This window comes from Podarcis filfolensis (assembly GCF_964270895.1).
Source record: "Podarcis filfolensis genome assembly, chromosome: 15".
Taxonomy (NCBI): Eukaryota; Metazoa; Chordata; class Lepidosauria; order Squamata; family Lacertidae; genus Podarcis; species Podarcis filfolensis.
In genome coordinates, this window is record NC_139618.1 from 38897592 (window position 1) to 38924263 (window position 26672).

Here is a 26672-nt window from a genome sequence, read left to right on the forward strand (position 1 = left end):
GAATTAAGTTCTTAACCCGAGGTACCACTGTATACAGGAATGCCCATGTTCAGCATTAAAACATCACCCAAAATAGCACTTTTCTTGGCCTTAGCCTGATTGGTAGTGGGGGTGGGGGGTGGGGAGGAAGGACAATGGAGACTCTGGGCTGAAGCTGACAGAGGTCAGAGTCTGGAACCGGGGTGCCAACCTGAATAAAATATATTTTTTGGGGGGAGGAGGTAAACCCCACCCCACATAATCGATCACATGACACAGCACATGCATACTGTTATGTACTGAAGTTCTCACCCTGGGCCAGCAGGGGGATACTGTAGATAGTTATGCAAATGAAGGATCGAAAGTGACGTTCAGTGATTGGCTAGTTACAGAAAATGGTTACTGTTGCATTCTAGTGGAGCTCTATATAAGCAGGCTGACTGAGCTCCTCAGTTCAGTTCTGTTCCAGCTTACAAATAAAGAGCTGCTTTGGAAGAATTGCTGTGTCATCTGATATGTTCGCCCACAATTTAACACATACCATTTGAATGACAGTGCTCATAACCTTTTGGGGGAGGCAGCCCCCTCAAATATTTTATTGCTATGGCCAAAGGGACTTCGGCCCCTATGGGTTGGCTTCTATGGAGCCATGTAAATCTTCTCTTCCCAGAACTAGCAATGTTTGCTAGGTTTTGTGACTCCCACCTTTCTGCCCTAAAGTGAGCGGTGTAAGTGCCATTTCGTCCCCATTTTCAGGGTACACTACAGCTGCTGCTGAGAAGACTGTGGTCTTTGGGTTCACAGCCTTTATCTATCAGATGAGTTTATGGTCCGTGTGTGTGTGTTTTATTCACTCTGTTTCATTCTCTCTCTCTCACTCTCATTTGAAAAACACCAAATATCAATTTGTTTCCACCTTGTATATTTTGGGAGTTCAAGTACTGCTCAGTATGCTGCTGACCTTTTTAGTATTCCATATTTTGATTATCCACCCATTTCCCTCTTTCCTGCAGGCACTTTGGGTCTATGAACACAGTAAACAGGCAGGATATGCTCAACCTAATAAATAGGTTGTAACAGTGAAACAGAACTATAACCATAATTTACAATATATGATGCATCCAAATGTTTCAGCTCTCAGTTTTTGTTACCAACTTGCCAAATGGGAAGAAAGCTGAGAGAGAATAGATCAGACAGTGTCAGTATTGGGCAAAGGCAGGGACAAAGGGAGGGAGAATTTTCACTAGGACTGATTTATTGTAAGGAGGTACTTGGAGAAATGAAATGTAAGTGCATAGCTGCATATTCACATCACAGGTCTTGCCAAATAGATTTTGCTGCCTAAGACAGACAATATGGTTCCCCTCACCACTCCATATACAGAAGTTAAGTAGGCTAGTAGTTTGACTCTTGTTTCAGCTATGGTGATGGGATGACATTCTCCACCACACCTGAGGCAGCAGGTTTTATGGTGGGGGGGGGGCAGAAGAGGCCACGTGGCAACAAAGATGAATAGTAGGGGATTCAAGATAAATAGGTAAGGGTTGCTCCTGCTGCTTCTGAGCATCTGCACCAAGACAGTTATCTTACTCTGCCTTAATGAGTTTCAGTTGTATGTTTCGATTGGTTGGTTCCACGTGTGCCCATGTTTTGCATGCTACACTTTTTTCCCTTGAAATGTGATGGATTGTTGAACGATTTCAGATCCACATTTTAAAACTGTTGGGTCTGTTGGTCAAATAGCTACTAAAAACTTAAAGTAAAATAATTTCACATGGAATGGTTATAGTTCTAAGGCTACAGGAATCAACATCTGAGCATGTACAAAGAGAGTGGTGGCATCCATTTGGCTACTATGAGAGCAGGATGCTGAACTAAATGGGACATTAGCCTGAGCCAGCAGGCTCTGCTTGTATTCTAATGGCCATTACAAAACCACCCAGAAATCTTTGAGGCTGAAGCAAGGATTGCTTTGTACATCTTTGAAGCCTGGGTCCAATGGCTGCATTCAGTGCTAGTTCTACTCAGAGCAGACACATTGAAATTAATGGACATGACTAATTTAGGTACATTAATTTCAATGGATCTACTCCCAAGTAGAACTTGGATACAACAACATTACTCTAATCACTACACAACACCAGCGCAGTATGGTGAAACACCTGCAAGACCAGACCAAATCATCAACACAAGAGATGCAGCAATGTCTTACAGTGGCTTACACTGGGGATGATGTGGGCTTGTTATTCCAAGCAGGTTGCCTTATTTCATTTCATTTTATTGTTAGAATAATCTAGTGTACCAGAAAAGCTCAAAGGCACTTTCCACGTATTCATCCTTTAAAGATCAGCTTTATCTCTTCCCTTTGCCTCTGGTTAATTCTTTTCTGTCTTCACAAAAGGATGCCTTATTGCACCTGCAGCATCATATTTGCAGTCAACAACACAAACAGCTCTTTTACTTGTAAAATTCATTTGCCGCCATCCCCGTCTTTGTTTGCATCTGTGCAATTATCTCCCCTGCCCCGACACAGAGATACATTTTTATTTTATTTTTTGGTCATCAAATACTCGGACTGTTAAAAGCGTGCCAAAGTATTCTTTGATCCAGGAGAAACAAAGCAGGCACCCCTTCCTGTGGTGCTGAGTGGGTGGCTCTGGAGTCATCCATGTCAGTAAAGTATAAAAGCTGCAGGGGGGTGGAATCTTCTTTGTAGGAATATTTCATCCAATCATTACCCAAAGGCTGTCGCTTTTGTAGAACTAAATCTCTGTGGGATCTCTAAAGTAGAAACAAAAATCTTTGTGTGACTAAAGGCTAAAACAAAACTGCACACTTCCAATTGAATCAACAGTGGAGCTACCTTTATTCCCCCTCTTACATTTGTAACAGACATGGGATGTCATGTGGGAACTATTGTCTTAGATTTTCCTTGGCAGTGAGAGTCAAGTCTTGGCATGATTTGACCTTAAATACAATGCTCTTTAGCATTTTCATACCCACCTTTAACCCCAATCTGCACTATGGGACCCCTTTAAAATGAGTGCTATATACTGCTATGAACTTCCTTTTCCCATAGGTTTTGTTTCCTTTGGTTTGAAGTGCATTGCATATTATATCAGCAGCAGCAGCAGCAGGAGCGTACAATAAGAACAGCAAAAACAAAAACACAAAAGAGCAGATACATTTAAAATAAAACCAAACAAAAACAGTGTGAAGTAGACATTCATGAAAAACCAACACATTATACTTGACTTGGCAGCTAATTGGCAGCTGATGCAGTGCCTTTAACATTGGTCTCATGTGTCCATGGTAGGAAACCTCACATAGCAACCTAGCCACTTCATTCTGTGCCAGCTGCAGCTTCCAAGCCAAATATAAGGGTATCCCCACATAATGTGTATTGCAATAAACCCGTCTTGTTGCTATCAGCACATGGCTCTCAGTTGCTAGGCTATCCCTGTTAGTCATTGCTGGAAAGCCATCCAAAGCTGATAATTGGTGCTCCTTGTCATTATGGTTGCCTAGCGCTTCAGTGATAGAGATAGATTCACAATCACCTCAATACTGTGTACCTATCCCTTCAGAGGGAGTGCAGTCTAAGACAGGTTAATCTAAAACAGGTTAATTCCGTAGCTCCCAGATTTAGGAACAACGTACTCAACATGCATTCACCTCATCAGGATTCAACATCAGTTGTGTTGTCTGCCTCTGCGGTCTCCAGCTCAGAAATACTAGTAGAACCCATCCTCTCTGATGGAGCTGGTGACTGTTAAGAGTAAATTAAACCACTTTAAACAAGGAGGCATATTTTAAAAATGATGAGGCATTAAAAATGAGGCTTCTCTCATTGAAGGCAGAACTGGCAACTCATACAAAAGTGCAGCTCCTATTTAAAGCCTGTCCAGCAGGAAGTAAACGGCATTTCCGTGCACTGCTCTGGTTCACCAGAAACAGCTTAGTCATGTTGGCCACATGACACGGAAACTGTTCACCGGCTCCCTCGGCCAGTAATGCGAGATGAGTGCCCCAACCCCAGAGTTGTCCGCAACTGGGCCTAATGGTCAGAGGTCCCTTTACCTTTACTTGATGTTTATTGGTGCTGAAATAACGTTTGAGGTCTGCTCTTGGCATATCCAGTCTAAGCCCTGCATGGAACTCTCCAGGGTGCTGGATGCATTTCCTTAGGTAAAGGTAAAGGGACCCCTAACCATTAGGTCCAGTCGTGACCGACTCTGGGGTTGCGGTGCTCATCTCGCTTTATTGGCCGAGGGAGCTGGCGTACGGCTTCCAGGTCATGTGGCCAGCATGACTAAGTTGCTTCTGGCAAACCAGAGCAGCGCACGGAAACACCATTTACCTTCCGGCCGGAGCGGTACCTATTTATCTACTTGCACTTTGACGTGCTTTTGAACTGCTAGGTTGGCTGGAGCAGGGAAGGAGCAACGGGAGCTCACCCCGTCTAAGCCCTGCATGGAACTGTCCAGGGTGCTAGATGCATTTCCTTACCAGAATGCTAAACCTTGCCCTCCTTCGCTTTGAATCTCTCTGATTGTCATAACTGTCAAATTGCTGCAGCTGTTGTTTAGAACCAAACAACCTGTGGCTCATGCTCATAGTGGTGAACCACAGTTTTCCATCACATCTGAATCTAACCACTGTTATTTAATTCCATTGTGTTTTCAGATGGGACCAATCACCCACTAAGGTGTTAAGAGTGAACTCTAACTATGACAACTCTTCTAGAATCCCTAGCTTGGGATTCCAAATATATGGCAGTATTCCATCAATGCATTGATGGAAATGAGTTATTTTATCTCCCAAATTATTGTTGGCTGTTACCCTGTTTGATTAAATGCTTAGTTAGGTTCATTTATCCAAATAAAGTAATTGCTTACCATTTTTCCAATCATGTATTTGGTTCCCTTGAGGCTCAGACTAACATCTACTCCACATTAGGAGTGTTGCTGCAGTCTGATGGCCTCCCAGTGGACCTTAGCACTCTGATTATTTTTTAATGAGAAAATCAGCAAAATGACAATCACCAAACAAATATAAGTAATGCTAGTAATACACATAAATGTCACAGCTGTTTCTAGAAGTTTCTGTAGAGCTATCAGAAGTCTGCAGGAGCATCGGAGTGACACTTGCACCATAAATCTGATTGCAAATAATGCTTATCTGAAGAGCCTTTACTCTATGGGTAACAATCTCTTTCTTAAACCTAAGATTTCCCTTAGTATATTACACACGACAGCTCATACAGTGAAAGCTTATATTTAGTTGATCTTAAAGGTGCCACTGGAATTATTAAAAAAGATTTTTTTTATCTTTCATCTTGTTATTTATTATGACTGAGATTTCCCTGTAACAAATGTGCCGAGATGCCACAGAGGCAAGGCCACCCTGCAGTGCTTCTTCATTATTTGTAGCTGCCACCACCCACTACCAATTCACCCAAGATTTGGGCAATACTGTGGCAGAATATTCCTGCAAAGTCCAAGTACAGTGCATCTTAAATGGCCTGAGGTGGTGGCTCTCCTACTGGTCCTGCCTTGGCATACAGCTGAGGTGAAACACATCATGGGAGTGGGATCAGTGTGGCCCTTCAGATGTTGCTGGACTGCAACTCCCATCATCCCTGACCATTGGCCATGTTGCATGGGCTTTCTGAGAAATGGGCTTAGAAAGCCTTCTTATATATCATCCATGATGCGCACTGCAGTTGACAGGATGTGCTTGTGTGCTTGTTGCCCCACTGGTAGACTTGATCCACAAGTCAGTGATGTGTTTGCAAATTTTAGCTGAATTCAGACAACACTGTATTCAGTTTCCCAATATTTCTATATCTGTTAATTTTTGCATTTTATGTGATTTTTCACACAATTTAAACACTACTTATGGAAATCTAGCAGAATCTAGTGAAAATTTAGTGCTCATTTCCATGTAAATTGCTTCCAGATAAATCCATTTGCAACCCTGTTAACCCAGAAAATCATGGGAGTATTGTGCTGTAATTGCACCACAGTTTTAGATAATAGAAAAATAAAAATCAGGTGTGCTTGAAGCACCAATAATTCTGTGTGATAATTGTGCTTGACCCAGATCTCACTCACTTATTCATGTGTGTTTTGTTTTTGGAAAGGTGGGGACACTGAGTTTCCAAGTTGCTCTTAGCCATGGCTTGGGAAAATCTCTCTGTTTCTTATTTTCAGATCTTCAGTTTAGCTATCCACATGCCCACATCAGCTTGATTAAAAAAAGTTTTTCTGAAACTGTATCAACATTTTGGTGTGAATTTCTCCAAATATATTTGTTTTTGCATGCAATATTACCTAATAGATTTTTTTTTTGAAAAAGCAATTTCCACTAATATATGCATTGTTATGCACACCTAGTATATGCATTTTTGTACACTTTATTTGACAGGAAAAAAATGGATTGCGAAATTCAGAGAAGTGTGAATTTCAAAGGATGGCTGTGTTTCAGTTTGCTTATTGCTTCAAAAAGTGCAAATTAGGTAGCTTTGCTTTTAAAAGCAAACTGAATTGAATTTATTCCCCAGCCTTAGCTTGACTGTTGACTTAAATGCTGGGCCTGCCTCCCTTCCTGCCTGCCTACCTGCCCTCCTTCAGAGATCGGGAAGACCATTCACCTCCTCACTGCAGGAGACAATAGGGATCATTATTTCCACAATTCATCTCTGCTAGCCACCATTGCTGTCATTGCTGCATTAGAGACATCCTCTTGTATTAATTTTGACTGATTTACTATTTGTTTGAAGAGATACCTCACAGGCTGAGAAAACATTATCCTTTCAGCTTAGGGAGAAATATGTTTATCAGCATTTTGGGGAGAATGCAGCTTTTCCATGTTTAAAAGAGGTGTGCTTTCTCCGTTATTTATCATCCTGCTGACTGCTATGCTGCGTATGAAACAATCTAAGACCCACATACATTCTCTACATCCAAGGGAAATTTGCTGCTGGACAAAGACAATTCAAAATTTCCTCCATTATATTTTTTATATTTATGACAATGGTTCCTATTCCTTGAAAGCATAACCCATTGTCAGTAATATACAATAAGGAATATTATACAGTGACAGCACATAATTCAGCTAGAAATTAACTTTCCAGATCCTCTGAGTGTGAAGCACCATTTGCTTCACCAAGTGAATAGCTCTGAGATTTGAAATTTATTTCTCCATGCCCCTTCTCTACTCTAATTTTCACTCTGCAAAGAAATGGGATTGCTTAAAAAGAAGAGATGACTAAATGCACTTCAAACTAATTGTTTAGGAGATTAGGGTGTACCATTCCTCAGGTGCTGGATGGAAGCCAAGCAAGAGGGAAAGCTTATTATGAATACCCTTGTCCCATAGAGCTGAACACTGTTCGCCATGCATTATCTTCACACTCTATTTAACTTGGGTTTTTTCCCCCTGTAGCGCATCCCCAGCATTGTCTAAAACTTGGGTGGGAAACCTGTGACCCTTCAGGTGTTGCTGGATTACAATTCTCATCCTATCTAGGGTTGTGCTGGCTCAAGCTGATGGGAGTGGCCATCCCACTTCTTCTTGAGGGCTACAGGTTCCCACTCCTGAGCTAATGGTTAACCAGGTTTCTCTAGCTAGGCAGGTGTGAGGGCACATTCACACCAGACCTCTAAATCACTACAACACCACTTTAAACAGGCATGGCTTCCTCCAAAGAACTGTGGGAGCTGTAGTTTCTTAAGGGTGCAGAGAGTTGTTAGGAAACCCTCCCCTCCCTTCACAGAGCTATGATTCCAAGAGTTTCTTATGAAGAGGTATTGATTCTTAAACCAACCTGAAATTGTAGCTCTGGGAGCAGAATAGGGGGTCTTTTAACAACAGCTCCCATGATTCTTTTAGGGAAGCCATGACTGTTTAAAGATGTATCATAGTACTTTAATTGTATTGTGTAAAGGTGGTGTAAGTTTGTCAAACCTGGATCATAACCAGATGAAACCACCTGGGAACTAGTGATGTATTGATCAGTCTACTTCCATCAAGTTCAGCTTGGCATTAATACCCATAGGTTACAATCCTATACACAAAGTGCACCTGTAGCCATGCCTACTCTGAAGTAAGTACCATTTAATTCAGTGGGGCTTACTCTTAGGCAAGAGGGGTTAGGATTGCATCCTTCTCTGAGAGGAAGTCCCATTGAACACTATGGAGCTATACTTCTGTATAGGCATGCAGGGTTAGTCTTGATGAAGCTCTCATTGACAGATGTAAACTATGCAACCAGATTGCCCAAATAAACAAATTACATTGGATATCTCTGTTCTTATATTTGCTTAATGCTAACATTTTATGATTGCTGTACCACATTCAGATCTAACCCTCTATTATCCCTGAGAATTTTGCCATTGGAAAGTGTGGGGTGGTACTGACTTTCCAAATTAATCTCAGGCATGAGTTGTAGTAGAAACTAATTATTTGGGGCTATATGTTAGCTAGGGCTATGCAAAGATGCTGCCACCCCAATCCACTCCATGGCCTTGAGCTGCAATCAGGCCAGTTTGCCTTTTGCCCTCTGGATTCATCTCTCAAACAATATGGGAGTTGGGGCTAAGGATTTTTAAAAGATTTACAAACCCTTAAAATGTGGGGGTGCATGGCACCATGTAGAATCAGAGCCTCCTGCTTAAAAGCTGCTAAGTGAGGATCCAGTCCTGCATAGTGCTGTTTCACAAGCTGCTTTCCTGGAGGAAAACCACTTGAGAAGCACCACTCACACCACACAGGGCGAGCATTTATGCTGTGGGATGGGACATCAGGTAGAAAGGAGAGCCATGGTGTTGGACCTACTTTCTGCCAGGAAGACGCAGACAGCAGTCAGGTAGGACTCAGCCTTTTTCATGACCTGTCTTGCCTCTCCTTCCTGTTGGCAGTCAAAGATCCCTCTGGGCCAACCCACCCCAACTTGCAGCAATCCTTTGCTGCTTGTACCCCATACATCCTAATGATAGCTGTGTGCATTGGCCACATGATTTGACTTATACCCTTATACCTGTAGCTAAGGGTCTGCCTTGCGCCCCAGTCTGCCTTGGAGTCACTCTATGTTTTCCCATTTGAATCATTATTTGGGACTGAATTAGATCTGTTAAAAGGGAAGCTCTGTGCCCACCCCCCATTTACTATAATTGTGAATCAAAAAATGTCTATAACAATGCTTCCCTTTCCCCAGAAATGGATGAAATTTGCATCCCTCCCAAGTGGATTAACCTCAACCCAAATGCAAGAAGATGCACCCAAAGTTTGAGGTGTGTGTTGTTTTTGTTTTGCACATTTATTTTTTATTTAACAAGGGACAAATTTTGATTTTCTGCCAGAAGTGGATGCCATTTCCAGGTATGGCCACCCCTTCTGAGGGAGTGAAGCCTGCCAAATTTCAGAATGATATCTACATTGGTTCTTCCACAAGGACAAACTTTACCATTTTAGAGTGCATATACGAGGAAATCTTGAGGATGCAAAAAATAGCTTGGAACACTGGAAAGACTGGAGTAAGTGAAATGTCAAACCCTCACCCCACCCCAACCCCGACAGCTTCCTCATGACAAAAACTGTGATTGCAAAAAGGCTCCATTGTTACACATATTTATGCTCTTTTAGCATGAAAACTAAGTTGTAAGCTTACTTGGAGTTGAGGCATTCAAGTGCAATAATGCCCAATAGTGCAATTGTGTGGTAATCAACTAACTTTTACTCAGAGTAGATCCCTTGAAATTAGGCCCATTAACTTCAACAGATCTACTCTGAATAAAATAATATCACTCATAGTCTCAAGGATTTTGGTCATGTGGGAGCTGGCTTTCTTAATGCCTTCAAAATTTTGCCTCATCCATTCTCATGTTTAGTGCTTACAGAGTAGTATCTCATAATATGGCACACACAGACAGCAATATTTCATTCCAAAGTCTGCACATGTTATTACTTTAGTTTACCAATGAAAAATAGACGCAGGGAGAGAAAGTAGCTTTTCCTGAAGCAAACGGTGAACTGACTGATGAACCTGTGTATGTTCTTCCACTACCTCATGCTGGTTCTGAGTATGCAGTGCACTTTTGACAACCGCTAATGGTTGGATGTCGGTGTGCCTTAATTTGCCCCAAGCTGCAAATGTCAAGAAGCACCTGAGATTGTAGGCATGTGTAGCAGTCTAGTTTTATTTTTTATTTTAATCTGCTGACTCTCCTAGATATTTAGAAGCATTTATAGAAGATGCCACCCACCCTCTTCAGGAGTATCTAGATCTCCAGTTATTATGAGATATGAAAAGAAAGGAACTATAAGAAAACCACATAAAATACAGTCCTTCCTTCTGCCTCCCCTCCCCTGTTCAAAACCGCATTGATCCCTTTATGCTACTCTTGTCCCTGCAGAAATAATGGACGAGGAACAGGAATGCATTTTATCAGGGCTGGCTAACCCTTTTCAGACTGAAGATGACATTTAATGGGTATGCTTCCGCGAAGGGGGATGTCACAGTGGATGTAGTAGTAGATGTGACAGTAGATCATGTTCCAGTCACACAAAAGTGTGAGGCTTCTGTGCACTTGGCCCCCTCTATCCAGTACCCAACAGACATTGGTTCCTGGCTATAAATTGCATTCACCTTGGCTCATCCTTCTATAATGTTAACATGGATGGCTATTGCCAAACAGTGGTTGTCCACTTGGTGTTACCCGGTCTCGGTATCTCCTCCATGCCAAAGTGTCAGTGAAGGGCATTCTCAACACTGATGGTTTTACACCTCTTGACTGGCCAAATATTTCTATATTACTTCCCAAACATTGAGTGCATGAGGCTAATTTCTAAGCAGAGCAGATTGTTTATCGACTTTTCTTACTCTTTCCTTATCTACATGTTATTATTGTTCTGGCTTTTAAAAAAAACCACACACACACATACACACTTTTAAGACTATAATACTGTTTTCAGTATGAGTTGAGAAAAGACGCCCTGAAGAAGAAAAAAGTCTTTGTAATCTCATCAGAACATTTCTGCCCTGTCCTTACACTTCTTGTAGGGGGGTTGTTGTTGTTTCCTCTCCCAGTCTTCTCTTTTTTGTGCCTGACTGCCTGAGCATGCCTCTGGCATGTGTCTCCAATAATTCATTATTGTCTAAATATAAAGCCAAGTACCAGTGAAGGGAGGAAGGTCTTATGGGGCTTTAAGTCACACAGCGTTTTGAACAATATGTTGGTCTTAGAAGCAAGCTGTTGGTTGCTGAAAATAGTTTTGCTGTGCTGCTGGGTATTTGTGTCAAAAGGCATGGTGCTCTTGGTAGCAGATGCCATTTTCAGAGTGGCTGTCAGCTAGCACAGGCAGCCCAAAGGTTATGGGAAGCTGCTGTACACAACATCAGGACACAAGTTCATCCAGTTCAGGGTTCTCCGACTGAGAGTGGTAGAGGTTCCTTACTAGTCCTGAGATCTGACACCCTTTATAACAAAAGATGCCAGACTTTGAACCTAGGATGCTCTTCTTAGGGAGAAGCAGATTCCTTCTGATCCACTCCATTGCCATCACACCCTTAAGGAAGACTCAGGACACAATTCTTCCTCCTTACCCTGAGCACCTTGGATATATGAATTTGACATGCACACTGTGACCACACTGGCTCAGCATTCCCCCCCCCCAGTGCACATGCCAAGTTAGAGGGCACCCCTCATGACATCCCTCAGTAAAGCAGGGCTGTGTGACAAAGAGTGACCTTGAATCCAATATTGACTCATTTGATTGCCCTGCAACTCATACTCTTTCCTGCCCAGACTAATGGCCAATTTAATAAATCAAAAGTATGTCATTCCAACACATGCAGCAGGCAAAATGGAGGATCCTGTAGCCAATTGTGGAGCTCCCCCCAAAATTCTACTGGGCCCCCAAACAGGCAACTAGCTAAGTCCACCCTGTATAGGGAGGAAAGGAGCAGACTGAGCTGCTTTGGGGGAGGCTTAAATAGCAATCTCTCCTTCCCGCTCTGATTGGCTCCCAAATTGGCACCAGATTACACAACTCCTCCCCAGGACCAACCAAATGAGTATTCTTGGGAGAGGAGTTGGGGTGTGGCAAATCTGCCCCCCATTCTAACCTGTGAGAGCTGTACTTCAGACATGACAATGTCCTCTCAGTTCTGATTCCCTTTGTTTGCTATCTTTTTTTGGGGGAATATTTTATTAGTTGAATATAAGAACAACATATAATCAAATACAAGCAATCAAATACAGTTTTTCCCTACCCCCCCTAAAAAAAACAGCCCCAGCTACGTCCAGGTAATTACATTAGTAATATGATACAATAAAAAAATATTTCTACAGTTACTGCTTAAAAAATATCATTCCACATGCTCCCATGTGTCTTAGGTGGTTTAAATGTATGTTCTTTCAGTAGTTGTAAATGAATACAGACAGACAACAAGAACTGTATAAACAGGAGGATTTATTTGTTTATGGATATTCTATGGACAAATACGGAAAATGAATAACAATATACAAAATGGATGAAAATAATGCGATAAAATTATATGTGATATAAAAAACCAGAAGAAGGAAGGAGGGAAGTCAGCGCTTAGGAGCAAGTATAAATGTAAAATACAACACATTATGTGTATGTGGAGTATGTAACCGGAAAACTAATAAAGATTATTTGGGTGGGGTGCATGTTCTTCCTTTGATGCATATGTAATAAAGGAGGACCATATTATGTAAAAGTTTTGCAGTTTTTTGTTTGCTATCTTAAAAAAACTCTTGTATCCAACTTTTCGGTCTCAGCATGAGGCACTCAGGATGACTCGATTATTATTTGGATTTTTTATTTAAAAAATCTAAAGATGCACAATAATTAAATTAAGGTATGTATTACTTAGAAGCATATTGCTGAAAACATACTCCAGAACTCTGGATGACCCCGCTCAGGAACGGGCTCAAGCCACACCTTGGGCAAAAAGATTCCTGCATTGCAGGGGGTTGGACTAGATGACCCTATTGGTCCCTTCCAATTCTACAATTCTATGGTTCATAATAGTTCTATGGGTTGTATGCAAATTTACTCAGAGTAGACCCAATGAAATGAATGAACCTAGGTTAGCTATCTCTATTCATTTCAGTGGTTCTACCGAGTATGACTAGTACTGGATCCAACCCCAACTTCTAAAAAGACAATTCCAGAAATAACCAATAACTGGCAATTAAAAAAACACAAAGGTATATTGTATTTAAAAATTATCATATTATTGTAGAGCTGGAAGGACCCCTGAGGGTCATCTAGTCCAACCCTCTGCAATGAAGGAATCTTTTTGATCAATGTGGGGCTCAAGAAGAACATAACTTACATAACCTTAGATCCTCATTATTGTGATCATGTCAAGCTTAGTATTCCAAAAGGCTTAAAAATCTCTCCCCCTACGCCATACAACTAAAATTCAAAATGTGCTTCTTCTAAGGTTTTATGAGGAGTCGGGGTTTCAAAAATCAAAATTCCTCTGCCAATTGAGCCACTTCTCCTAGCAGAAATTTGTCTCAAGTTTCTTTCTGGCCTTCCACAGAAGAAAGCTTGCCTCTGGACTCGGGAGTAATGCTGTTTAACAACTCTTGAACTTCTTTTAAATAAAACAACAACAGCAAAGGTCTAGGAACATACCTGTGCATACCTTTCCCATTTCCAAGCGAGAAATATTTTTGTCTTCCTTTTCTCTGCTACAGATAGCGGGATAATTTGCCAGGTGAATCATCATTACAAAACAGCAGCTTTATTTCCTTTTCTGGCTTTAATTTGGAACTCTTGCATTATGCCCAGAACAGAAGAAGCAAGTTGTTAACGGTTCATGCACAACTACCCATTAAAGACAGTTTTATAGGTAATATTTCAAAGGATCATGGGTAATGGTATGCAAAGGCCCATAAAGACAACTGGTGCAAAGTGCAATCAGGCAAGGCAACAGGTGTCAGATATGGTCCTGTTTGGTTGATCTGTCAAGTCTGAAATCGGCAGCCGTTGACACATATTGAGACCCTCTGGAGGCTCGTCAGAGTTCTACAGCTGTTTCTCTCCACTGGAGATTTTGTCTCTTGGAATTACTTAAACTGGCAATTGTTGGCAATGCTGAGCAGGAAGAAGGAAGTCTGCTTTATAGTCTTCTGTTTTTGCTAGCACTTTACATAACATTACCAAATGAGATCTTCAGGACACAAACAGGAAAAAAAAGACTACTTGTCACTGCATATAATTCTGGACATATGATTGTTGATGTTTAGTCATTTAGTCATCTCTGACTCTTTGTGACCCCATGGACCAGAGCACACCAGGCACTCCTGTCTTCAGACATATGATTAGCTATTTATTTATTTTTTATGCAAAGGACCCTATAATATTCTGTGCATAATAAACATCAGACACAGGCTATGTCCTTGCTGCTTTACAACTGATGAATCCCATCCTGCCCCCCAACCCAGGAACTGTATGGCTGGCTGGCTGGAAGTAGATTATTTCCTTTGAAGGGGGGTGAATAGATTGACCCCAGTTCTACCCTTTAAGCATTCTTCTTGTTAACTAGGACCTTCATCCCACTCCTCCCAAATTATGGCTCAAGCAGGGGAGTGTGATGGCACTAGGTGGGTTGGAGCAGCTATACTAGCTTGCCGGCAGGTGAGTTCCTGTTGCTTACCAGGAGGGAGAAGAGGAGGATGAGGTGGTAGGGAGGTTGGTGCAGTGCAACCATGCCAGCAGGACCATGGACTGCTTCCACCAGTGCATTTTCACTGTGCTGACTTCTACACCACCTCCGTCCCCCTCCTCCTGATAAGCAATGGTGATTCACTGTTGCAACTCTGTCCTACTGAACAGTAGATTTCTGGATGGCACTGATACAGCATGTACCATGAGAGGGAAGGGTGGTCTGCAAACTGGATAACACCACCTCTCCTTCTTTGATACTCACGGTTGCCACTCAGTGGCCATCTTTATACAGTCATACTTCATGTTACGTTTGCTTCAGGTTGAGCGTTTTCAGGTTGCGTCCCGTGGTGACCTGGAAGTAATGGAACAGGTTGCTTCCGGGTTTCGCTGCTTGTGCATGCACAGACATGCGAAATGACGTCACGTGCATGTGCAGAAGCGGTGAATCGTGACCTGCGCACGCACAGACGCGGGTTGCATTCTGTTCAGGTTGCGAACGGGGCTCTGGAACGGCTCCCGTTTGCAACCAGTGGTACCACTGTACTCAACAGCTCTAATACTCCAGCCAACTCTATATACTCAGTAGGGCGTAAGGCATCTGGGTGTGATGTGAATAACAAGCTTCAAAGTCAAAGGGCATTTTTTAAAGGATGCAATTTAAATAGAGTTACTATGAAAATATGTTTTTTTGGGGGGGGGAGTGGAATCTTATTTACAAACAGTTTTAGCATATGAACAAATGAACAAAAGCTAATAATCTTCAAATATCTGGAAGGCTGTTACATGGATGATGGAGCAAGCTTTCTTTTTGCTGCTCCAGAGGGTAAGACTCAAACCAATGGATTCAAATTACAAGAAAGGAGATTCTGACTAAAGTGGTAAAAGCTGTTCAACACTGAAGTGGACTACTTCAGAACACGAGGGTTCTTCTTCATTGGAGATGTTAAAGCAGAGGTTTGATGGCCACCCGTCAGGGCTTCTTTAGCTGTGATTCCCGCATTGCTGGGTTTCGGACCAGATGATTCTTGGGATCTCTTCCAACTCTACAATTCTATTGCTCTGTGACTCAGCTAATCCTGCCCCTTTTGTGATTCCTTCACAGAGAGTCTTAAAAATTATTTCTGGAATTAGATTACACACAAGTAGAGTTGGGGGAGGATTTTGATTTACAGTGATACCTCGGGTTACAGACGCTTCAGGTTACAGAAATATTACCTCAGGTTAAGAACTTTGCTTCAGGATGAGAAAAGAAATCGCATGGCAGTGGCACAGTGGCCTACAACTCCCATGATCCCTAGCTAGAAGGACCAGTGGTCAGGGTTGATGGGAATTGTAGTCTCAAAACATCTAGAGGGCCGAGGTTGAGGAAGCCTGCACTAGAACAAGCTAGAACAGGGTGGTCCAACTTTTTATACAAAGTGGACCACATGAAAACTTTGAAAAGGAATCCACTGGCCACACACTGCCTTGTTGTGCGCGAGGGGGGAGTGAGGCCAAAATGTGACACACACACACCCATCCCTCATGCTGTCTTCCCAAGGTCCTAGACCCCTCTCACTTCCTTCCCCAAACTGAGATGTGCTAACTAGGCTTTGGGAAGGAGACGAGAGAACCCAAGGACCTCCTTCCCAAAGCCCAGCTCCTCGCTTACCTGACTTTGGGAATGCAGAGTGAGGGCTGCAGCGGGGGATGGTCAAATGTTGCTGAGGGCCACCCAAAAGGCCTTGAGGGCCACATGCAACCCTCAGGCCATGTGTTGGACCACCCTGCCCTAGAATGGTGCTAGGTGATGTCATAGCATCAATAGAGGGCATTTGGTGGTGATGGGAGGGAGACGATGTGGTGGCTTCTAACCAAGAGGACTTTGCTATGACCACCAGCTGTGTGCTTCTCTCTGTGTAAAACCAGCTGGTGCAGCAAAAAAAAATCAGTGGTAGAGCATTTCCTTTGCACAGAGAATGCCCCAGATTAAATCCTTGACATCTTCAGGAAGGGCTGCCTGAAACCCTTGGAAGCCACTGACAATCTGTGTAGACAATGCCCCTGAAACTTAAAGCAATATCTACCTCCCACAAAACCCCCCACCAAAGTCCTCCCCAGTTTACTGTCTGCAAATGATGTGGGTGATTTGGGGGAGCAAATCATGAGACCTTCACCCCCCTTTTTTTTAACTCTGGAGAGCCTGAGGCTTATTTATTTATTTCATTTGAGCCTCGCCTCCCATAAAACATCTTGCAGCAATTTAAAAACAAAAACATCAGCAATAAAAATGTATATACAAACAATTTCATTTCTAATGCAGCAACAGACTAGGATAAAAATGTCTCCTTAAAAGGCTTATCTGTTTGTTGTATGGCTGCATTTTTTCAATATATTATATTGGCTGAAAAGACAATAGAGACAGCTCACATCTGATATGCAATGGGAAAGAGCCCCAAAGGGTGAGTGCTACCACACTAGTGATCTCATTCATACATCATATGGAATGGACCTCTTAGTGAGATGGTACCTGCAGTGGACTCTGTCTTGCAGAGTGCAGGTGAGACAATATAATCAATGTGATGTATGCAATGCCAACTAAATATCTATTACATGGCCCCTTCAGGAGAAAGAGCTATGACAGGGGCCACCTCCTGCACAGCTGGCTCAGAGGTGTGGCCTAGCTAGAGAAGTTACTACGCCTCTTGAAGTTCTAGGCCAGAAAAATGTTAGCTATGCCATCAACTCACTTTGTAATTAGTTTCTATGTAAACAGCCAAGGACAAAACATGAGACAAGACAATATTTTAAGTTACAAGTGTAATGGGTATTTATGCATGCATGTGCTTCAATATCAGATGACGATGTCTCAAGACAGTGTGTATATTCTTTTAAGATTTCAAATGTGGTATTATTTTATAGGCTAATAGCATGGCTTGCACTGTGTTCGTATTTTAAATGTTGGATGATAAAACAGGTTCTAGCATCAACAGATCTTGTGGGTGATAAATTTATGACTATTACAGGGGTTTTTTTGTGCTTGTGTCAGCTAACCTCGGTGGAATGGAGGCTGCTTGGTTTTGGGATGAAACTTGTAAATCTCTTTCCGTCCCCTCCCCTGCTTTTAAACCTTGTCAACATTCTTCTCAGTCTCCCTCAAGGGGAAAAATGGGGATAAGATAAATTCTTTTCATTCTTTAGAATAGCGAAAATCTGAAGTCTTCTTTCATATATACTTCTTGAAGGCCATTTCAAGGGCTAAAACAAATTTGCTTCCAGGAATCCTACTCATAATCCTTTCCTGTGAACACTGATGTTGAATAGTTGCTGAATGTTCCATGCTGGAGATAAAACATGATGTGATGCTTGATGGACAACATAATGAGCTTCTGGGTCTCTGCTTTATAACAGCAGATCTGCTGCGGCTCAGTGGGAATGCCACATAGAGCATCGCTTTCTGACGGAGGATGGTGGGACTGCTTATTCCTAGGGGAACACATCCTACTGGAAACTGGGAAAGCCTTGCAGCCACAACCTCTGCTTTCCCCTTTCCTGAGCCTGAGGTAAGTATTGTTTGAGATTTGGGGTGAACCCTAGAAATGAATAAATGCCAGGGTATTGATTAATTGGGGAATGGGTTAAAACATAAACTGCATGGCTGTGCCAGGCTGGGAATCCTTGGGCTGGGTTATGCAAAACAGTGTGGGCACGGATCACATTCATAACCCGAGCATCCACTGTACAAACTAGATAGTTCAATGGTTCTTCCAGGATGAGTCAGACAACTTCAAGTCATATTCATTGTTCTCAAAAGCTATATCCATTCAGGAGGACCATTCCCCTTAGTCATCCTTCCAGATGAGTCATTGTTGATTGACTACCAGCACAATCCAACACTCACTAAAACTTTCCTGGATTTTACTCTTTCTCTCTTTCATTTGTAATATTTTTCATTTTCCCTGGAGAGATCTTGGATCCTCTTACATACTTATGTATACTGGGGGGGATGTCACTGATGTGTGTCATCTGAGTGTGCCATTGGTGTGCTCTCTGTGTGCATCATGTTTGTGTGCTCTCCATGGGTGCTGACTCCATATGCTGAAAGGTCAATGCTTCTAATGCTGTTTTAATAAAAATCTAAAATCACACCTGGATTCCTGTGTTCAGTGCCTGGTTCCCATATCTTCTATCACACACACACACACACACACACTTAACCTTTGCCTAGGAGAGTAAAATTTTGTGACTATATCTAGCTTCAGTACTAGTCCCCCTTTTCATTTTAGAATTCTTACTTCTGTAAGTTGCATGCCTGAGAGAGTGGCAGAACTGAGAGAAGGACCTCTCCCAAAGATCTCAGAACCTGGAAAGGTTCATATGAGGGCATACAATATTTCAGGTAGCTTGGACCCAAGCCATGTAGGGCTTTATAGGTCATAACCAGCACTTTGAACTGTGCTGGGAAGGTGGAGATGTTGTAACAAGGGAATGGTATGCTCCCCATAACCAGCCCTGGTCAATACTCTGGCTGCCACTCTCCTGATTCAGATGAAGTAGAGATAAAGCCGAATGTCATTTGCATATTGGTGATGCCTCACTCCAAATCTCTTGCTGAAATCTCCCAGTGGTTTTGCTTAGATGTTAAATAGTAGAGGGGACAAGATGAAACCCTGTAGGACACCATAGGACAATGTTCATGGCACAAAACACTGTCCCCATAACTACTTTTGAAAATTGCTCCTTCCACCTTGTTCAAGAAGAACAAGGAGGGCTGCACCCTTCGCCCCCAACATTTCCTTATAAATGTCAACCAGGATGACCAAAGTGGTTTCAGTGGCATGACTGTACTTGAAACTGGACTGAAATGGATCCAGATATTAAATTTCCTCCTAACATGCCTAAAGCTGGGTCATCACCACCCACTGAAGCACCTTACAATATCACAATATCTGAAACTGATCCAGTACAGATGGAACAGTCTGTTAACAATATATATATATATATATATATATATATATATATATATATATATACACACACACACACACACACACACACATATACTGGCAAATGCAACAGAAATGGTTGGATGTTTCCATTTCAGTCTTTAGGAAACTGGAGCTGTAGATCTCTCTGTGGGAAAGTGAAACCTGAGAATTCTGTGTCTTCATAGGTGATTGAGCCAGCAGCAACAAGTGGCTAAGCTCTGTTATGATGAGCAAGCAAGTTGCTTAGGATCTCTCTATCTCTCTGCGATCAGAGAGAAGACAGTTCTTGGACTAAATTAAGGACTAAAAGGAAGATGGAACCACATTGCTTACTTGTTTGAGAGCAATGTGTTACTTTGTATCTTGTAATTTTAATTTGCAACTGTTTTAAGACTGTTTTCAGTCAGGCTTTGGATATGAATTATTGTTGTGGAGAGCAAATTCTTTTCTACTGTATATAAGGTCCAGATCAGGGATTCTGTTGCAGCAAATCTAATACATACAGTGTTCTGGAAACCTCCAGACAGTGCTCTGGAAATCCATAGAATAACTAAACATATGAGCCCTCTTTTGCCATAAATGTTTTACCATGAGCTTCTTCTGTATGGCTGGGATATTTAGCTGATCCAGTCACATGGGCAGAGGCCAGTTTTGTGGGCCGTGACCACAGAGTAAGTATGCTGCTGGGAGATGAGGATAGATAGATCTGAAAGATCTGATCCACATTATTGGGACATCTATGCAGTTTTCGTTATGACCAGGGTAACATTTACCAAGTGACCCTTGTTGATGAAGGTAGCATTTAACAAGTCCACTTCAATGCATTAAACCACAAGTGTTCTGTATTGCTAATTTTAATTTGATAACTGGAAATTTAGATGAAACTCCTAAATAGTCAGGTTCAAGCTGTGGAGACTCTGTAAAAGTACGTGAAATGTCATGTTAGTCATTCATGCAAATTGGGTCATCAAGCATATAGCATGGCACAGTTGATGTACGTGATGATTAACACTTATGGTCTGTTAGGTTTGTAAAGGTGTGTTGAAATTGGCTTGACTCAACTCAGGCCCCAGCTGAATTTCAAAAAGCAGGTTTGAAAGCAGGTTATGGTAACAATAAAAAAGTTGACCTTAGTAGTGACAGAGCCATATTATCACCTGACTCCACAAATCCAAAAATAAAATAGATTTTGCAACTTCTTCTTCTTCTTCTTCTTCTTCTTCTTATTCTTATTCTTATTCTTATTATTATTATTATTATTATATACTTCCCTATGCCCACAGGTCTTAGGGTGCATCACAAGATAAAATAACAATATAAAACCACAAAATACATAATCAAAATAAAAGCAAAAACAACCCAATAACGCCCTCCTCCAGCACGTTGTAAAAGGGCATTGGATGTCGATCGGCCAAAGGCTTGGTTAAAGGGGAACCATATATATCAGGCATAATATGACCATGCACTTTTTTGATAAAATCAGGAAAAGTATTCTTAAATCACATTTTCACACTCAAATATTGTTCTGACCTCACAATTACTAATGTAGAATAGAACAGAATATGATATCTGCTATTTGTAGATTAGATTCAATAATGCAATTATTTTCCTGTTTGCATCTGCAGAAATTATACCTCAGGGACAGAGAACCCATGACCCTCCAGATCATCCCATCATCCTCAGCCAGCATGGTCTATGGTCAGGGAGTGTTAAAGATACCTTCAATATAAATAAAATGTAATCTTTGACTGCATTGTATTTAAAATGCTATGCAGAGATGTTTGCATTAGGCATGAAAGGTTAACCACTGCCACCACCACCACCACCACAATTTATATACGTCTGACTGGGTTGCCACAGCCACTCTGGGAGGCTTCCAGCAAATTAAAACATCAAACACAGTAAGACAAAAACCTCCCTATACAGGGCTGCCTTCAGATGTCTTCTAAATGTCAGACAGCTGTTTGTTTTCTTGATGTCTGATGGGAGGGCATTCCACAGGGCGGGTGTGACTAAAAGAAGGCCCTCTGCCTGGTTCCCTACAACCTCACTCCTAATAATGAGGGAACCTCCAGAAGGTCCTCAGAGCTGGAGTTCAGTGTCTGGGCTGAATGATGGGGGTAGAGACGCTTCTTTGGGTATACAGGGCCAAGGCCATTTAAGGCTTTAAAGGTCAGCACCAACATTTTGAATTGTGCTCAGAAACGTACTGGGAGCCAATGTAGATCCTTTAGGACCAGTGTTATATGGTCCCAGCAGCCACTCCCAGTCACCAACCTGGCAGCTGCATTCTGGATTAGTTGTAGTTTCTGAATCACCCCACTTAGAGCACATTGGAGTAGTCCAAGCAGGGAAAACCAGAGCATGTACCACTCTAGCGAGACAGGACACAGGTAGGCAGGATCTCAGCCGGTGTAACAGATGAATTCTGACAAATGTGACAGAAAAGGTTGGAGGTATCTGTTTCAGTCTTGAGGCTGATTACTCATCCTGTAGAGCTTCTTCTGCTCATCCAAGTCCCTTGATAACTTATCGGTTCCTCAGTGTGAAGAGTAGCCTTTTCAGAGTATCAGAAATTAATCCCCTATTATCTCTGTTCCTCCAGAGATAATGTGATAACCAAAATTTATGGCTTGGTTGTCATTGATCACCACATAATTATCTCTGTTGCTGGAGTGTCGACAGGAGATGACTAGTCCACCATGATTCCTCCCCGGAAGCAGCGGCGTAGCGTGGGTTGTCAGCACCCGGGGCAAGGCAAGTAATTTGCGCCCCCTAACCCGGGGCAAGGCAAGTAATTTGCGCCCCCTAACCCCTAACCTGCCGCCACTGCCAGCTTCTTCTTGCTGCTGCCTGGGCTGGGGTATTTACGGTAAGGTAGCCACAGCGGCGGCGGCGGGTCCGTGTCAGGTGATCTGAGGCGAGTTGCCGCTGGCGCTGCCGCCCAAACGACGCCACTTGCCCGGAGGAGGGCAGAGAGGTGAGGAAAATGCAACATGGCCCAGCAGCTGCAGCGGCGGAGGCGGCGGCGGGGCTGTGAGGAGGGGCTGCCTGGCGCGCCCTCCGCGGCCCTGACGCGCGGGGACCGCGGCGAGCGCTGAGAGCCGCGGCCTGCCGGACGCCTTCAGCCCAGACGCGCGCACAGCTCGTTGGTTCCGCGAGACATGGGGCTCTGCTACAGCCTGCGCCCGAGGCTCTTCGGCGACTCCGGAGGCGGCGAGCGCGCCCCCCCAGATGTTGCGCCCGGTGCGGATGGCCCCCCCTGCACCCCCATGCTACGCCACTGCCCGGAAGTCTCCACTGGTTAAATATTCTTAGTTGTTCAATCAGCTGCCTTTAAAGCAATCACTTACTTAGGATATTATACAGTACTAAAAGCTCAATATAGGTGTCTTTCAAAATATTGAAGGATGAGTAAGATACATTATGGTTTACTAACAGAGGATTCCATTCATTATTAGATGGAAAGTCCATCTTTTTCTTCTTTAATGTGCTTTTGCAGTCTTTATTACACTAACACACAAGAATCAATATGTCTTTGAAAATCAAATATGTGTCCCATTATCTCAGCCTCCTTATTTCAAATATATCTTGATCATTATGTTTTGCTACCAATTAAGTTTTGCAGTTGTAGTAAGTAATCTACAAGAAGTAACCTTGAGCAGGCCTGGGGAGGGGGTTGACTTTTAACAACAGATCTCAGGAATATGTCCTCCTCAGAAAGAGTGAAAGTGGGATTATTCTGGGGAGCAGGGCAGGCTCCTCTGCCTTTAGCAGCTTTGGGGGGGGGGGGGCAGAAATTCATATTCTACAATTGAACTTCCTGCAATGGAAGTCTTCAACTGTTGAATGAAAGCCAGTGGTGCAGTGTGGCAGGAGAAAGGCATGAGGATGTGGTTGCTCCAAAATAAGTATGTTATAAGTATGCCTGTCTTTCTCCTGCCACATTGCAGCTCTTGTGGAAATTGATAAATTGAGTATCTTATCAGAACACATCCTGACCAGACTCACAAGTAGTGCTCCTTTGAACGGGTCAGCCTAAGCTGAAATCCAATATAGCAGCAACTCATTTGCTGCAACTCACCTGGTTCAGCCTTGTGACTCACTTGTGGGTCCCAGTCCACTGGTTGAAGACCAATGTCCTATAACTCAAGGGAGGTGTGTGCATTCCCCAGCTGGTTTCTTGCTCATTGCTAATGAGAAAGCTAGAGACCAGTGCTGTGCTGTGTGTACCACTGACTCCCTTCTGCACCAAGCCCTAGTAAAGGTTTAAAAAGCGATCATCTTTGTGCAAATGAGGTTTGTGCTTTTGGTATAGCTAAGCTATAGCCTTCTCTTTAGCACCTAGTAGTTTTCTAGCATTAAAACAGGCCTGCTCAGGTGGTCAGAAATTGTTTCACAGCTTGTTATCCCAACAGCTGTTTGAGCCTGATGTTTGCATGCAGCTTTGTATATCCCACAGGTAGATCAGAGGGAAGGAAAAACTTTCCCACCTAACCAAAAAAGCAAAGAAGAAAGAAGCCAACCTATTGATATTGCCTAATAAAAGGTTCACAGTAAATTCAACATTTTTAACATAACGAGAAGTGCTTGTGCAGTCTTCCAGATAATTTCAGGGTCTGGCAACTGCAAATGCTGATTTTGTCTGTTTTGCCTTTACCCAGGCTGTGTTCCAGAAATCATAATTACTACAATTTTCAGCAAATCTGTACTGTGAATGAAGTGTTCAGTGCTTTTTATAAACTTGCAAGGAAGATGGATCCAAGTTCATAAATAGTGCAAGCTACATCTTCAGATACTTGGAATTCAGAGATGCAGTTCTAGTGATTCATGGGGTGGGGAGAAAATCCTTCACAGCTTGCATGACTGATGACTGATTTGGTCAGTTCCTTTACTAGAAGGAGTCTGAGGCAAAACATGGGTTATTTTAAATAAATGCTGTACTTTTGAAGCTAGATTTTTTCAAATGACATTTTCAAAATAAGCTGCCTTTGTAGGAAAACCAGGGCAATAGCCTCATGAGATCTGATAGATTTCCAAGCTACCAAGCCTGCAAATTCCATAGAATTCTGTGATGACCACAACCACAACAAAAGTTATAGACAGATCCTTTCTTAGCAAATTAAGTTAATGTGCTCATGCTGCACAAAATCTCATGGATCTGTCTGTCTTTCAGGCATTATCCACTCACGACGGGCCACGATACTTGCAAATTTCATCCAATTATGTCAAAAGGAAAACAACTTGGATCCTTTAAATCTTCCCTATAATAGAGAGCAGTGGAGGCATCCAACTTTGCTGTTGCAAATCAGGATTCAGATTTGGACCTGAACTTAGTTGGGCAGCACAAGCGTTCGAATCCCCACGACAGGGTGAGCTCCCGTTGTTCAGTCCCAGTTCCTGCCAACCTAGCAATTCGAAAGCACGCCAAAAAAAAGTGCAAGTAGATAAATACAGAGGTACTGCTCCAGCGGGAAGTCAAACAGTGTTTCTGTGCGCTGCTCTGGTTTCAGTGTTTCGTTGCACCAGAAGCAGCTTAGTCATGCTGGTCACATGACCTGGAAGCTGTCTGCGGACAAACACCAGCTCCCTCGGCCTATAGAAAGAGATTAGTGCTACAACCCCAGAGTTGTCTGCGACGGGACGTAACGATCAAGGGTACCTTTACCTTTACAGACCTCTAGTAATTATCCTCTAGATTTTGCATTTCTCCAAGTTTTGCTGTGCAGTAGCAATACAGCTTAAGGAAACATATCAGAATATGTGAAAGATGCATTTTTTGCAATAAAATACATTTTAAAATGCATTTCTGGAGATAAAAATATGTATTTAAATAAGTCCTTAGTGATTTAATAGTATTATACAGAAAGATGGGACGAACTTATAAATGAACATGTGCAAAATCGACAGGGATCAGAATGAGACTGATACATCCATCCCTGTCAACAAATCTACATTTATGCTCTTATTCATATGCATTTATCCCTATAGGTTTTAAGCAGAGAGGTGGAGTTTGCTCCATTAAGCACTTCATTCCATACAACTGTTGTGGAAGAAGGCTAGGCATAAAAGTAAGAAACAGATTCCTATTCCATTTCCCAGGAGACTTATTGACAAGTAATTCACTGTCCAAATAATTCATTCACTCTTCTTATGGGCTGAGACAAGAAAATCACATTGATATAAGAGTGAGACTGCCATGCCGTAGGCTGACTAAATCCAAGTCTTTGCAATTCCAATTTGAATTCAGCTAGGTTATTTCCATACATTTCCATGGGATGTCAAGTATCTGTACAAAAGGCAGGATGCCCAATCAGGGATAGAAATTAGGAAATGAATTTCATAGGTTCCTCCTTTATCAAAGCTGAGGAAGGAAAGGACTGAGCATAAAATCCATATTTAAATACATAAGTATAAATGAATATGATAAATTCATTCAAAATACACATTTTAGATTGCATTGTTAAACAAAACTCTTCAACATCTCTAGTTTAGAGCTTTTGGCATGTGTTATGTGTCTTTATTTGTTTTTTCGCTCATCCACATTCATGATAGAGATGTGTGAGGGCATCACTGGCACATACAACCTTTGCCTACTCCTCCTTCAGGCAGGTTAACTGAAGCAATGCGCTCACTTTGAATGGTATCAATACATATTCTAGATGGTAAGCAGACCCAGTAGAACATTGCTCAGTCTCTCACTGAGAGCCAGTGTGGTGTAGTGGTTAAGAGCAGTAGTCTTGTAATCTGGTGAACTGGGTTCACGTCTCCGCTCCTCCACATGCAGCTGCTGGGTGACCTTGGGCTAGTCACACTTCTTTGAAGTCTCTCAGCCCCACTCACCTCACAGAGTGTTTGTTGTGGGGGAGGAAGGGAAAGGAGAATGTTAGCCGCTTTGAGACTCCTTAGGGTAGTGATAAAGCGGGATATCAAATCCAAACTATTCCTCCTCTTCCTCCTCCTCCTCCTCTTCTTCTTCTCACTCATTAACGTACTGGCTCTTCTCTTCTCAGT

At 42.4% G+C, this 26672-nt stretch overlaps 1 long non-coding RNA gene across 1 annotated transcript; it reads right to left on the reverse strand.

Annotated features, from left to right (window-relative positions):
- Positions 1-2512: 2512 nt before the first annotated feature.
- Positions 2513-4703, reverse strand: LOC310749907. Its single transcript, XR_014541865.1, has 2 exons — positions 4489-4703; positions 2513-2760 (listed from the first exon to the last, which is right to left on the reverse strand). It is a non-coding gene; the product is annotated as an uncharacterized lncRNA (long non-coding RNA).
- Positions 4704-26672: the final 21969 nt, after the last annotated feature.